The 10144-nt window shown below is 35.4% G+C and overlaps 1 non-coding gene across 1 annotated transcript; it reads right to left on the bottom strand.

Annotated features, from left to right (window-relative positions):
- Positions 1 to 6236: 6236 nt before the first annotated feature.
- On the bottom strand, positions 6237 to 6342 carry LOC121207460 (small nucleolar RNA R71). The gene has a single exon (XR_005902551.1). It is a non-coding gene; the product is annotated as a small nucleolar RNA R71 (small nucleolar RNA).
- Positions 6343 to 10144: the final 3802 nt, after the last annotated feature.

Below are 10144 nucleotides of genomic sequence, written 5' to 3'. Positions count from 1 at the left end.
ACATATTTTTACCCCATTTTTGACATATTTATGGATGATTTTTCCTTAGTTTTATTAAATTCGATGCTCCTAATCCTTTAAAATTTTGTTTTATACTCCCGTAACCGTCGTCGAAATAGGTAAGGGGCATTACCAGACAGACAGAACATTACAGATCAATATAAAATCACAGATATCACATGATATTAATGCATAAGTAAAACAACAATTTATCTTTTATGAAGGTCTCCAAGACCTAAGATATACTTTTAGAAGAGGTTAAACTAAACCGAACACATTCAGAATTTTCAGAACTTAAATATTTTTTTCCAATTCTGTTGAGGTCACACGCCCGTGTGACCAGGCCGTGCCAAAACAGAGTATATATACTGACTTTTACACACGACCAACAGACACAGCCATGTGCCATAGCCGTGTGATACTTAGCTGGCTACTGACTTAAGCCCACGACCATATGACACACCCATGTGTCTTAACCGTGTGATCTTAAGAGGTTACTACTTTGCATACACGGCCACAAGGCATGCCCGTGTTCCCTGACCGTGTGGCACCATGCAGGCTTGGTTTAAGCCAACTTGCCACCCCTTTTTGGGTCATTTCTACAAGCAATAATAAACAACATTTATACTAAAATTTTCAGCCAATTCCATGCTTAAAACATGCTTCATTATAACTAATCATCATCATTCAATAACCTATTCAAATCCATACCAAAACACATTAAAAATCTTATTACAACAACATGCCAAAATGCTCATTTCATAACTCACTTATGACACCTTCTAACTCATGCTTAAACTTACCATTTCCTCAATTTGATATATTTCAAAATGACCACCACATACAAGGCCATATAACCATTACAAGCATACACAACTTGGCATCACGAACCATTTACCAAAACTAAGCACAAACATACCATTTGCTAGCCAACTCTCATGGCATAACATATATACATATCAAAGCTTAAATACATAGACATTCTAGCCTATACATGCCATACTTAAAAATATTTACACTTTTAAAAGTACCAAAATAAGTTCGATACTATGGTGACAATCCTCGACTATCCCCGAGCCTTTAGTAGCTACGATAACTGTAAAACAGACAGAAATCACACAGAGTAAGCTACAAAGAGCTTAGTAAGCCAAATACAATTGGTTTAACTATTAAAGCATATAAAGTACAAATCAACATCAAGAATTCATAGCCATTTCGCAGAATAGTTCATGAGCCTAACCATACTCATTTGCTTGTATACATGTCATGTTTCATTTCCATGATTTCATACATACTTCGCAGTCATTATTTCACAGAAACAGAGTCTTTCATATTCAGAAATTTAGTACAATAAAAACGTACCTGTATAAATTATACATTTCATATATTCATTCCCATATCTCGTACTCTATCATTAGACGGTTCAGAAACGATACAGATACTCATAAACGGGTAAAATGTTGACGTCCCGGACATGGTCTTACACGTAATTCAGTATCGATGCCTCTGTCCCAGACAGGGTTTTACATGCAATCAGATACGATGCCTATGTCCCAGACATGGTCTTACACATAAATATCTAATCGAGGCCTGTGTCCCAGACACAGTCTTACACGATATCTCAGATCAATGTCAACGTTCCTTTAGAACATACAGAGCTTTTCAGATACTAGCATATTATCAGAATTTACTCGAAATTTATTCATCAGGCTCTCAAGGCCGTCCAATACATATTACAGTTTGTATGCACAGAATCTAGTCAATTTAACACGTAATTGTAATTTGACTTACCTCGTACGAATTTCGGACAGAAACGAGTCGACTATTCGACTATTTTGGACTTCCCTCGATCTAAGTCTGATTTTATTTGTTCTTGATCTAATACAATTCAAATTCAACCATTCAATTATTCATTTCATTTAAAATAATCCATGAACAAATATTTAGGGCACTTTACATTTTTAGCCCTTACATTTTCACACTTTGACAATTTAGTCCATTTTCCACAAAATCACAAAAATAAAAAATTCACCAAGACTATAGCTTGGCCGAATATACATAGCTTCTATACAAGCCCAAATAACATATTTAATTCACAATGTAGTCCTTTAAAACCTCGTTTTCACAAATTATCCCAAATAGCTCTATTCCATAAAAAATTCAAGAACAAAGCATGTTAATCTCACATATATCTTTCATAATCCATATAAAAACATTATGTAACACCCCGAAAATTTATACAGTAAGATATTACTCTTAATATAGTAAAATAAGGAAATAAAGTGACAAGAAAAGGAAAATTGAGTTATGTCGCTGGGAAGTATATTATGACATATTGATTCAAGAAAAGACTAAATTGTAGAAGTGAGAAAAGTTTTGTGGCCTAAGAGTAAATACTCAAAATTTGAGGGATTAAAGTGTAAATATGAAAAAGTTGAAGGGCTAATAGTGCAAATATTTTAAGGGTGGAAGGATCTAGAAACCAAGGAAAAATTGATGAATTAGGACCAAATTGAATAGGTGAAGAATTATGAGGGACTAAATTGTAATTTTACCAAAATTAAGTGATGACTCAATGATGGAATTTTAAAAGATCACAAAGGGCAAAATGGTCAATTGGAAGAGAGAGAAATCTAGAAAGTAATGATGATGTTGGAGATATTTTGGATTAATTAATTAATTAAAAATTAGTTATTAATATTTTAATTTGATTTTTTTATATGATATTTTATTATTTTATTATTATTTTATTAGTATATATAAAGAAAGAAAGATGAGGAAATTCTCATCCATTTTCCATGCATTCACGTTAGGAAGAAGAGAAGAGAAGAAAGAAACTTTTCATTCTTTACAATTTAGTCCTTCTACCAAAAATTCACCATTTTCACCTAGAAATTAAAAGAACTTCCATAGCTACCAAGGGAGAAAAATGTTAAGGAGACTATGGGGAGTTAGAATATCAAATTGGATTCAAGGAATAGAAGCTGAAGGAGAGAGAAAATCAAATTAAAGATTGGAATCAATAGAACAAGGTAAGTACATCAATATTTCAATATATTTTTAAGTTTGTTATTATTGAGAAAACATAGAAATAATGTTATAGTAGAGTCTTCTTATATAAGGTTCTATGATCTTGATGAGTTAGTGAAGGGAAATAGGAGAAAGTGATGGGAAATATTGTAGAGAAAGGGAATAAGGGTGTTATAAACATGGTAAATAATATCTTGCACTAAAAGAGTTTTGGATAGCAGCATTTGGCTAACTTTGAAAAATCACCAAAAATTGTGGAAGTTGAATTAGTGGTTGAATAAAATATGAAATTAAATCTTATTGAGTCTAGTTTCTTATAGAAGAAATGGTGTAAGCAATGGAATTATAAATCATGAAATATGATAAATTTTGTGAGACAAGTTAAGAATGATTTCGGGTTCCCCTATTCTGAATTTGGAAAATCATAAAAAATTGGAGAAAAATAATTAGGGGCTTAAATTTATATGTTTAGAATCATAAATGAGTATATTTTCAAGAGAAACAAATGAGAACATCATTTGAATCCTGTACGAGGAGATAATTAATTTTTTGTAAAGAAGGGTCAGAACTGTCAGACAGCAGAATAGAAGTGACTTTAAAGAATAAACTGTACTAATTGACCCTACTAAAAATTCTAGAAAGAAATTAGTAAGTATATGTATGAGTCTAGTTTCAGGAAAAATTTACAAAATCTGATTTAGAGTTTTTTAACTCGAGATATGATTTTTTTAGCGACTGTGACGCAGATGGGCAGTTTACTACGAGATTTGTTTGAACTTGTTTAAATGCTAAAATAAGTTTAGTAATGTCTCATGCTCGACTCCGGCGACGGACTCGGGTAAGGGAGCGTTACAAATTACAAAGCTCATATAATCATCAATGACACATTTCATAATCTTCAAAAAAAATAAAAATTCAGACATGGGTTTTGAAGAACACAAAGCAACGATCACAGAAACGTAGAAATTATCAAAAACGGAGCAAAACACATACCCGAATCAAGCTTCCAAAGTGCCAAAATTTCAAAAACTCAAAAAACCTATTTCTTTCTTATGTTTTGGCTGAACAAGATGATAATAAGATGACCTTTTGTTTTGTTTTATTTATTTATTTAAGCTTTAATTTACAAATTACAAAAATAACCTTTATTATAAAACATTAAATTCACCTAACACATGTCCAATATTGTCCACTTACTTTATCAATGGTATAATTACCATGCAAGGACCCTTATTTTAAAATCCAAGGCCAAATAACCCATTAACAATTAGCATGCAACTTTTTCATTTTACGCGATTAAGTCCTTTTTGTAAAATCGAGCACAGAAACAGACAAATTAAATCACAGAAACTTCGCAGATAAAAATTCACATATCACAGACACAAAAAATAATATTAAAATATTTTTTTAACTCAGATATGTGGTCTCGAAACCACTATTCTGACTAGGGTCAAAACCGGACTGTTACAGACACGGCCTAAGCACTTCCACACGGGTAACCCACACACCCGTGTGTGAAACACGGGTAGGCCACACGTCCGTGTGTCATGGTTGTATCGACTAAAAACCAACTTAGAATTACACATGGCCTGAACACCATCACACAGGCGTGCCACACGGTCGTGTCCCTGTCGAGCCCAAGTCTAATTCTACTCAGAAAAGGCTAATTTTGAGGGTTTTGAAGCATTCCAAAGTTTATATAAACACCCTAGAAGAGGATTAAAGGGGACATGCAGAGTGGAAGGCAAAAAATATTCAAGGATAGCCATCGAAATCAACTCGGAAGCAGGATCTACTTCAAGACTGAAGATCTCCATTCAATTTCCCTAGAATTTTTTTGGGTTTCTTTATGTTTTGTTGTTTTTCCTATTTTGAGATGTTTTCCATTATTTAGAACTAAACTCCCTAAATGCCTAAGGGAGATGAAACCTAAGACGAATCTTATTACTATTTGAATTATATGATAAATACTTGTTCTTATTCTTAATTGTGAGTTTTAACCCTTGCTTTAATATTCCAGTATTAATTCAGGTTTTGATGTGCTTATTCAGTGGAGCAAAAGTCCTTGTTTAAGAGTAGATCATTCATAATTAAGCGGAGTTGCATGCAATCCTAGAGATAAGACGACATAAATTTTCCGGATTAGAGTCAAATCTAATAAGGGAATCCATAGATCGAGTTAATGCGACAATAGGAGTTTTAATTAGAAAGAGATTTCGATTAATCAACCTAGAGTCAGTTGTTTTTAGTCACGAGAGAAATAATAACATAAACTAGAGATTTTTACAGATTAAGTCAAGTGAATAAATCGTCTAACTCAAAAGTAATAATTGAAGTCTAGGTGGATTCTTCCTTGGGTATTATCTTCTCCATCAGTCTTCTAAAAAGTATTTCCCAATTTTAATTTCTGTCGTAATCTTAGTTAATTAGATAATTAGTTTTAGTTTAAAAGCATCCTTTAATTCTTAGGTTAGATAATAAAAAGATAGTAACTACTAGTACTTTTAGTCCTCGTGGATACGATATTCCTGGTCTCACCATAACTATACTACTATTGGATAGGTGCACTTGCCTTAGTCGAATTTTTAGTTAGTTTAGCGACCATCAAGTTTTTGGTGCCGTTGCCGGGACTAAGATATTTGGAACGCTTGATTTTTATTATTTTAGCCATTTTTACTTTTATTGCAATTTACTTTTTGCTTTTAGTTTAATTTTTCTTTTCTAAATTTTTCTTTTTAATATCTTCTGGCAGGTGTCTCTAGTTTATGACTAGGAGGAACTCGTCTGGACCTTTGCTTTTTGACTGTGAGATCGTGAGCACAGCTCGCAGAAATCAAAGAGAAATAAGGCAAAGTCTACAATACATAGAAGAAGAGCAAGAGGACGATATCCATACTACAACTGAGGAGATGGCTGATAATTTTGAACTGAAACCTAACAAGATTCAAATGATACAACTGTTTGTTCAGTTTGATGGTTTGCAGGACGAGGATCCAAACAATCATTTAGCAAATTTTCTAGAATTCTTCGACACTTTTAAGATCAATGGCGTTTCTGACGATGCCATTCGCCTACAGTTGTTTCCCTTTTCATTGAGGAATAAGGCTAAACAGCGGTTGAACTCGCTACCATGAGGGTCAATCACCACGTGGGAACAAATGACCGAAAAATTTTTACTTAAATATTTTCCTCCAGCTAAAACGGCTAAATTGAGGAATGATATCTCTTCTTTTGTGCAGATGGATCTAGAAACTTTTTATGATGCATGGGAGAGATACATGGATTTATTGAGAAGGTCCCTTACCATGGGCTACCTTTATGACTGCAGGTTTAGACTTTTTACAGCGGTGTGAACCCCTCAACAAGACAATTGATTGATGTAGTCGCCGGTGAAAATTTAAACAACAAAACACCTGAAGAGGCTTACGAATTTATTGAAGAGATGTCACTGAATAACTATCAGTGGCAAGTCATGAGAACAAAGTTCACAAAAGCAGCTAGTGTTTTCAGCCTCGACGCGGTCACTATGGTATCTAACCAGGTAGAACTTTTAAATAAAAAGATTGATGGTTTGTATGATCCTACTCAGGTACATCCAGTGATGAGGTGTGATTCAAATGGAGGAGGAGTGCACAACACAGATTATCCATCATTCAACCCTAGCACCGAGGAGGAACAAGTCCACTATATGGGTAATAATTCTAGAACTCAAAATAATCTGTATAGTAACATTTTTAATACAGGTTGAAGGAACCATCCCAATTTCTCGTGGGATGGTCAAGGAAATCAAAAACCACAACATCCTCCAGGTTTTCAACAATCACCTTATTAATAAGAAAAGAAACCGAACCTTGAAGAGATGCTCACAAAATTTATCTCGGTGTCAGAAACTCGTTTTTAGAATATCAAAACAACACTTAAGAATAAGCAAGCATCAATTCAAGGGCTCGAAACTCAAATAGGACAGCTTGCTAAGTTGATTTCTGAACAACCACAAGGTAGCATGCCCGGTAACACAGAAACTAACCTAAGGGAGCAACTCCATGCCATTACTATGCGTGACGAAGAAGGGTTAGTTGAATCTAAATTTGAAACGAGGCACGAAGCTGTGGTAAGTAATGGTAAGGATGAAATGAATCACGGTACACAGAAGCCGATAAGCAAAGAATATAAACCTCGTGTACCATATCATAATGCAAAAAGAAAAGACCACACAGATGAACAATTTGGTAAATTCCTTAAACTACTTAAAAAATTACATATTAACATACCGTTCATTGAAGCTCTTTCGCAGATTCCAAACGCAGTTAAATTTTTTAAAGAACTTCTAAAAAATAAATGGAAGTTAGATGAGTCATCGCATGTGGAGTTAAATGCAGTCTGCTCAGCTATTCTACAAAACAAGTTACCCAACAAACTGAAAGATCCAGGGAGTTTTACAATTCCTTGTTTAATTGGTAGTTTGAATGTTAACAATGCTTTAGCTGATTTAGGGACAAGTATTAATGTTATGCCTTATAAAATGTTTAAACAAATAGGACTAGGGGAACCCAAACAAACTAGGATGATCATTCAACTAGCTGATAAAACTATTAAAATTCCTAGGGGTATAATTGAAGATGTGCTTGTCAAAATTGATATATTTATATTTCCAGTTGACTTTGTTGTTTTAGACATGGATGAGGATGGTGATGTAGCTTTAATTTCAGGAAAGCCCTTTTTAGTAACTGCTAGAACCATCACCGATGTTGGCACAGGTGAATTGATACTTCGTGTAGGAGATGGCACGATTAAACTTCAAGCTCGTGATTCTGCTAATATATCTAGTAATCGAGACGATTTTTTAAGTTCTGTTAACTTGAGTAATGTTAAGGCACAAACTTCGTTGCAGGAATCCCCCAAGAAGAACGTGATAGAGCCTCATTCTAATCCATGCAACAAAAATAGAGCTACTCATGAAGAACGAAGGCTTTAGATGATGAACTAGACGAATGACGAACACATGTTAAGGAGAAACCAAAAGTACACAATGAATCCTAGCGATACTACAATGAGCGGAGGAATGAAACAAAATAATTTAAGGTCGGGGACGAAGTATTGTTAGATGAAAAGGACCCTAGAATTGCTACTTCAGAGCTCAATACAAACAGAGCGATTCCCTTCACGATATTGAATACCTTCCCACATGGAACAGTCGAGGTAACACTTACTGAATTCGAAACTTTCAAGGTAAATAATACTCGACTCAGACATTATTTTGATAAAATTGATAGCAGAAGTGAGGAGTTTCAAATCCTCAAGCCACCGTGACCACACGAAATTTAGGTAAGTCGAGCTTAGATTTTAAATAAGAACTTATCGGGAGGCAACCCGAGCATTAACACCACTAACTAGTTTATTTTATCTATTTTTTGTGTTTTTATGCAGGAACAGTGACCCACACGGCCTAGACACAAGGGCGTGTCCTTGGCCATATGGAAACAGGGCTAAAATTTCCCAAATATTAACATGCACACGGATCGTGATAAATCCACACGAGCTTGCGACACGGCTGTGTAGACCACATGACCTGGACACACGGGCGTGTCCTAAGCCGAGTAAAAAATAGAGCTAAATTTTCAAATTTTAAAAAAGTCAGAGAGTTACACGGGTAAGTCGCATGGGCGTGGGAGAAGTGAACAACGTAGCACACGGCCTGGACACACAGGCGTGTCCCAGGCCGTGTGACGAATGGGCATTCAATATTCACTATTAACACGGCTAAACTCGAGCCACACGGGCGTATGACGTGGCCGTGTAGCCCAACACAAGGGCTTAACACGACTATGTCTAATTTAAAACCTCCAAACCCTAAATCCGTTCCCCATTTTTTTTGTCTTCTTCCCCCATCTTCCTCACAACCCTTAGCCGTCGTCCCTATTCCCCTCCGTTATTCTGGCCACCACCCTCCCCCTTCTGTTAGCCTCACCATTGCGACCCCCTCTCCTCCCTCTTCCTTTTTCTTTTCTCCCTTCATCTTTCATTTTTTCTTCTTCCTTTACCCCAACCATTCCAAGCCCTTAACCTCTTCCATTTTCCTCCATCGCTGAGCCACCAATGCTCGGTCACCGCCGCGACATTCCGACCACTTTCATTTTCACTGTCGGTCCCCTTTTATTCCTTGTTTTTTGTTTTGTTGTTGTTATTATTATTATTATTATAATTATTATTATTATTATTATTATTATTATTATGTTATGCATTCTATCTTTATCTTTTATTTAGGTTTTTTCCTCTATTTTTGTTTTGTTTTATTATGCCTTTGAGTTGATGTCTATTTTGCTGCAGATTAGTTTAGGTTAACTCTATTTAGTTTAATTGCTGCTGCTTTTCTCTTAGAAGCTTTATATTTAGTTTATCATGTTTGTCATATCTGTCTCCTGCCAATTCGTATAATTTAATATTCATTCTTTTGTTGACTTCATCCCTCATTATCATTCCTTTAAATATTTTGTAGATTTAATTAGCGGCTATTGGTTTTAACATAGTTACATCCATAGTTTGTCTACATCGTTATTAATTCGTTACTTCCTATTTTATTATTTAATTATTTTCTGATTTGGACTCTTTTACTTTTGCAGGTTTATAATGACGAACACACGAGGCAAGAAGATTGCCGTCCCCACTTCTAAAAAACGTAAGGGTCCTGACGCAACTTCTTCGAGCTCCTCGACTGAAGTTCGTCACCCTCTGCTTCGATTTTTGATAGGACCACTGGACGACTTATTTCAGCTTCTTCGAGTATGACAATTGGGAGTGGGCCGATGTTTTGACTGGGCCACATTGGAGCAGATCGAACTAGATAATGAGGTCCGTGCTTTCATTACCACTGCCCGATGGGATCGATTCTTTGCGATTATCGAGCCTACCTATTCAGAGCTTACCGTGGAATTTTTCACTACTTTCCATCTACAGCATGTGATGAATACCCATGACGAGGTAGGTACTATCACTTTCCGACTTGGTGGCTTAGTGCGGTATATGAGCGTCCCTGAGTTTGGCACAACTTTGGGCATATACACTTATGAGTTTATAGGTGCCAATAACTTTCTTTGCCTCCACCGTCACATCCATC

The sequence above is a fragment of the Gossypium hirsutum genome, chromosome A09, assembly GCF_007990345.1.
Source record: "Gossypium hirsutum isolate 1008001.06 chromosome A09, Gossypium_hirsutum_v2.1, whole genome shotgun sequence".
NCBI lineage: Eukaryota > Viridiplantae > Streptophyta > Magnoliopsida > Malvales > Malvaceae > Gossypium > Gossypium hirsutum.
Note: the sequence above shows the minus strand (reverse complement) of the source record. Positions and strands in the feature narration are given on the sequence as shown.